This window comes from Pinus tabuliformis, chromosome X (assembly GCF_031772625.1).
Source record: "Pinus tabuliformis cultivar Carrire ecotype Pingquan chromosome X, CPIR1, whole genome shotgun sequence".
Taxonomy (NCBI): domain Eukaryota; kingdom Viridiplantae; phylum Streptophyta; class Pinopsida; order Pinales; family Pinaceae; genus Pinus; species Pinus tabuliformis.
Window position 1 is genome coordinate 1,257,466,016 of NC_142308.1, and position 5,997 is coordinate 1,257,472,012.

Here is a 5,997-nt window from a genome sequence, read left to right on the forward strand (position 1 = left end):
CCTCTTAGTGCAAAAGGAGTTGTCGAACAAAACCATCATCGTCGCCGTACTAGGTTGTAGAGTGCCTCTTAGTGCAAAAGGAGTTGTCTAACAAAACCATCTTGAAGTATGTTCATAGATTAAGAAGAACATTCTAGAATTATAAAGCATTTCTTCAAAAAATATATATCTAATCTATTACAAATGACAGTGAATTCATACAAAAGCTCATTTAAAAACAAAAAATCTTTAAAATATTACATAAAACATTATCGTGCACAAAAAAGGTTTTTACAACTAAAAAAAAACTTTAAAATATTTCATCAAACATTATTAGATAAGACCAAATTGACTATAGCTTTTTTCTTAATGCAGTTCTTTTGTCATGGAATTTTCATTTGTGTTGAACTTTTCCATATCCTCTTATTGGGATTGCATGATGTCTAAGAATGATGAAATTGAGGCTTTGTTGTCAACAATGTAAGTGTTGAGATTTTTTGTTTTAATAAAATAGGCAAAAAATCTCAGTAGGTGACAACAATCTGATTTGGTTGCTATATTAGCTCTATTTTGTTGGGAGTGAGTTAATGCATCCTATATTTGTTGTAGGAGGATTGATGAGGCATTTAGATCCTCTTAGCTATAAAACAGGTTTCCAGACAGATTGGGTTGTGTGCTTGAGAGTTTGTGAGGAAAATGATCATTTTGTAATCTCCTGATTAATAATAAGATTGTCGATGCCTATGTTTGGTGGACGTAGCCCAGATTGGTTGGGTGAACCACGTAAAACTCCTGTGTCTCTTTTGTAATGTGTTTTGATCTGCTGTTGCTTGTTTATTGTTTAGCTGCACTGATTGCTCCAACAATTGGTATCAGAGCATGTTGGAGGGGCACTAAAGTCGAGCAAAGTTGAGATCAATAAAAATTCCAGTAGTCATCTCGTGTTAGGGTACTACATCGGAAACAAATACTGACCCGCCAATGATGATATCGGAAATTAAACTTAAACGCAAGGTTGAAAGATCAATATAAATCCCCAAGGGTCGTCTCTTGTTCTCATATTCCCGCAATTGATCGATATGTGGAGAAGAATTCGCCCTCATGCCGAGCATGTCAGAGGCTGCAAGAAGGAGAGCGGAGTGAAGCATTTTATCGCATGAAAATGTATGTTCCGTGAGTGACTTCGAAGCGATTTTTTCATACCGAAGGAGCCTATCTACGCTTAGCTTCATGAAATTGGTAAAACTTTCATGTGAAGAAATTAGACCCATCTGCCGGCTGCGTGGAGGTTTAAAGAGTGTTATGCCAGCGCCAAAGTCTGACAGCGCAAGTCATAAACAGCGCAACGTTAAAAAAACTTGTCTGCATATTGAAATAAAGAGTGTTATGCCAGCGCCAAAGTCTGACAGTGCAAGTTGTAAACAGCGCAGCATAAACACTGTTTTTACACAGCGCAAGTCGTTTTTTTTTTTAATGTAGAACCTGCGGTTTTTTGAATATTCAGCGGACCTGCGTTTTGTATGAATGTTGAGCAGATCCGTCATGCGCCATTTGGGTAAGCAAGGAGGGCCAGTCAATCACTGTTTTTAAATTGATAGTGAACGGATCGCTGTAACAATCATTGAAACAATACGTGGAACTCCACGTGATATATTTATTGTTTATGCTGCTGCGTATTGGGTGCTGGTTCGTGATATATGATTGGCTACCGGTTGCATATTGTGTGCTGCGGATTGGCGCGGAATTCGTTAACACAGTTGTGCCAAAATACTCAAATGGCGCAGATCTGAGTCAATTAAGCGCGCTAGTGCGCCAAATTTCGGATCGGCGCGTATGTACCGAGCGATTTTTTGCTGGCACGGTTCTTGTGTTCGTTAGCAAGCGCCAAGTCCCTTTCTGGTGCGTGTGTATTTACTTCCGGCGCGGGTTTTTTGGTTAAAAGAAATCAAAGGGGTTTGTTTTTTTTTTAAATAAAGGCAAAGGTAAAAGAAGGCATAGGCATTTATTGAGATTAAATTTTTTAAATTGGAATTGGAGATTCTTTGATTTTTTAAACGAGATGGCGAAAACTCAGAGTGCCCGATTTGAAATCGAGAAATTTAATGGCAAAAATAATTTCGAGATCTGGAAGGTAAAGATGCATGATCTGTTGGTACAACAAGGCGTGGCGAAGGCGTTGTTGGGCAGATCCAAACTGCCTTACCCCGTGACAGATGATGAGTGGAATGAATTGGATGGAAGAGCCTTGAGCGGAATTCGTTTGTGTTTGGCTGATGATGTTTTATTTAACATCGTGTCAGAGAAGACTGCAGCTGGTTTGTGGACGAAGTTGGAGAAGCTGTATATGACAAAATCCTTGACAAATCGGATTCTCCTGAAGCGGCAGCTATACAGTTTGCGAATGAAGGAAGGTACTTCCATTACTGATCATTTGAATGTTTTTAATACTCTAATGGTACAATTAGAAAGCATAGAAGTAAAATTTGAAGCCGAGGATAAAGCCATAACTTTATTGTGCTCGTTGCCTGAGTCGTGGGATCATTTTGTTACTTCTATAAGTCTTAGTTCATCCGAAACCATTGAATTTGATGATGTCGTCAGAGCTTTGTTGTCCGAGGAGACCAGGAAGCGGTCGAATGCTGACACCTCTACATCAGAGGCAATGATGGCTAGAGGTCGTTCTAGAGAAAGACGCTTTGGTAAGCGCAGCGATTCGCGTTCAAAGTCCAAGGGGAAGAAGAGTAAAGTAAAGTGCTGGTTCTGCGGCAAATCAGGGCATTTGAAGAAGGATTGCTGGAAGCGACAACAAACTTCTAAAGAAGCTTCATCGACAGAAAAGAAGGAAGCGAACACGACTGATACAGGTTCAGCATCTGGTTCAGGTATGAGCGACGAAGTCTTATCAGTTAATTTGTCAAATCATGATCAACATTGGTTGTTAGATTCCGGTGCATCAAACCACATGTGTATTCATAGAGACTGGTTTAAGACATATAGATCAGTGAATGATGGAGTCGTGTACATGGGTAATGATGTCACATCTAATATTGTGGGAATAGGGAGTATACAGCTGCAAATGTTTGATGGGACAACCAAAATGTTAACTGATGTAAGACATGTACCAGATTTAAGAAAAAATCTAATTTCACTGGGGGCACTTGATACAAATGGATATAAAACTGTCATTCAAGGTGGAGTAATGAAAATTTACAAAGGTATTTTACTAGTAATGAAAGCTAAGAAAGTAGGAAATATGTTTCAGTTAGAAGGAAGAACAGGGTCAGTTCATGTGTCTACCGTGTCTGAACATGACAGTAGTTCCATTCGCCTATGGCATCAGAGGTTGGGCCATATGAGTGAAAGAGGGTTAAAGATTTTGGCTGATCGCAAGTTACTTCCTAATCTAAGATCTGGAAATTTAGATTTCTGTAAACATTGTCTGTTTGGAAAACAAAGTAAGAAAAAGTTTAAAACAGGCAAACATACTAGTAAAGGAATACTTGATTATATCCATTCAGATGTTTGGGGTCCAGCACCTACAGCCTCGTATGGTGGCTCGTCATATTTTGTATCGTTTATTGATGACTTTTCTAGGAAAGTGTGGGTCTACATGTTGAAAAGGAAGTCTAATGTTTTTACAGTTTTCAAACAGTTTAGAGCATTGGTAGAAAACATCACTGGTAGAACTATAAAATGTTTAAGAATTGACAATGGTGGTGAGTTTACTTCCGAGGAGTTTGACAACTATTGCAAGGATGCAGGGATCGAGAGACACAAGACTACTATTTATACTCCTCAGCAAAATGGAGTTGCTAAACGCATGAACAGGACTCTTTTGGAGAGAGCAAGGAGTATGTTGAGTAACGCTGGTTTGCAGAAGCAGTTGTGGACAGAAGCAGTGGCTACAGCTTGTTATGTGATAAATCGATCGCCATCGACAGCGATAGGTTGCAAGATTCCTCAAGAGGTATGGAAAGGTCACCCTTGTGATTATTCTAAACTCAGAGTGTTTGGTTGTGATGCATATGCTCTAGTGCCTAAACATCAGCGAACTAAATTAGATCCGAAATCGAAAAGGTATATCTTTGTTGGGTATGGTGATGGAACAAAGGGATTTAGATTGTGGGATCCTACTACCCGCAAAATCATCATCAACAGAGATGTAAAGTTTGATGAATCCTCTCTTGTACAGTTAGATGTAGATAATAAATTGAAACAGGATGATGTATCTGATTTTCAACTCATTTAGTTTGACAGCACTTCTGATGATAGTCATGATGACCATAGTTCAGATTCTAGTCATGAACAGGTTTCAGAATCAGATTATGAATAGGGTTCATATGTAGGTCATGAACAGGTCACAGATGGTGGTCATGAAGAAGTTCCTACAGATGGTAGTCAGCCAATTGCGGAAGCACCAGAAACATCCTTAAGGAGGTCTACAAGAATCAAACGCCCTCCGAGAAGGTATGATGATTATGTTACTTCAGTTTCTTTGACCGCTAACGATAATGAACCTTTGTGTTATCAGGAAGCTGTAGAAGGTTCAAAGAGTGACAAATGGAAGGCAGCCATGAAGGAAGAAATGATGGCCTTAGGTAAGAATGGCACGTGGGATCTGGTTGAACTTCTGAATAAGAAGTGAATATACTTTTGTCTGCAGGCTCAAGAAGTCGTATACTTTTGTCTACAGGCTCAAGAAGTCATATACTTTTGTTGCAGGCTCAAGAAGTCATTGTATGGTTTGATTCTTTCATGTTGAGTCAAAAATATATAAGAAGTGAATATGATCATTGTGTTTACTTTAAGCAGTTAAGTAATGGCATGTTCATTATCTTAGTGTTGTATGTTAACGATATGCTTTTAGCAAGCAAAAGCATTGAAGAAATCAATAGGTTGAAGACTCAGATGGCAAGGACATTTGATATGAAAGATCTAGGAGCAGCAAGACAGATTTTGGGCATGGAGATTTTCAGAGGCAGGAGCAATGGTAAGTTGTGGCTATCACAACAAAAGTATATTGAGAAAATACTTGTGAGGTTTGGTATGAATAATGTGAAGCCTGTGTCAATCCCTTTAGCTTCCCATTTTAAGCTTTCTTCCAGTTTATGTCCTAATACAGATCAAGAAAAGGATTATATGTCTCGAATTCCATATGCCAATGTAGTAGGATGTTTGATGTATGCGATGGTTTGTACGCGACCAGATATTTCACATGCAGTTGGGGTTGTCAGTAGGTATATGGCAAATCCGGGTAAAGAACACTGGTCAACAGTGAAATGGGTGCTTCGGTATTTGAAAGGCACAAGTAGTTATTGTATTACTTACAATAAGAGTAGTGAATCTGTTTGCGGGTATGTTGATTCTGATTTTGCAGGTGATTTGGATAAGAGAAGGTCAACTTTAGGGTACGTCTTTACTCTTGCAGGTGGAAACAATGTAAACTTTGAAATGGGAACAATAAACTCAAAATGGGAACTCTGGCCAAAAAACCCCGGAAAAACATCAAAAACAGTACTAAAAGTGAAAAGTGTTGATGCTGGAATAACACATTTTCTTTTCTTGGGTAAATTTTCAACATGTTTTAAAAATGGTGGTGAAAACCAATTTTTTGCGCATAAATTATCCAAAAAACACCCTCAAAATGAAAAGGGTTAATTCTGGAAGAAGACTTTTTTTTTCAAAAGTTAAATTTCAACATCTCGAAATAATGGCATGAAATATTTTATCATGACCCCGAAAAAACATTAAATTTAAAAAAAATAATGAAAACATAAAATTAAAAAAAAAAAAAAAAATTAAAACAATGAAAAAACACAAAAAAAAAACCAAAAAAACAAAACATAGATTAAAATATCTATTAAAAGAAAAATATAAAACAAAAATAAAAAATGAAAAAAAAAAATCAATCATAAAATGTAAAAAGAACGAAATTAATGATAAGAACTAAAAAACTAAAAAAAAAAATTATAAACAATTAAATAGTAAAAAAAATATTTTAAAAAAATGGGGAAAAAA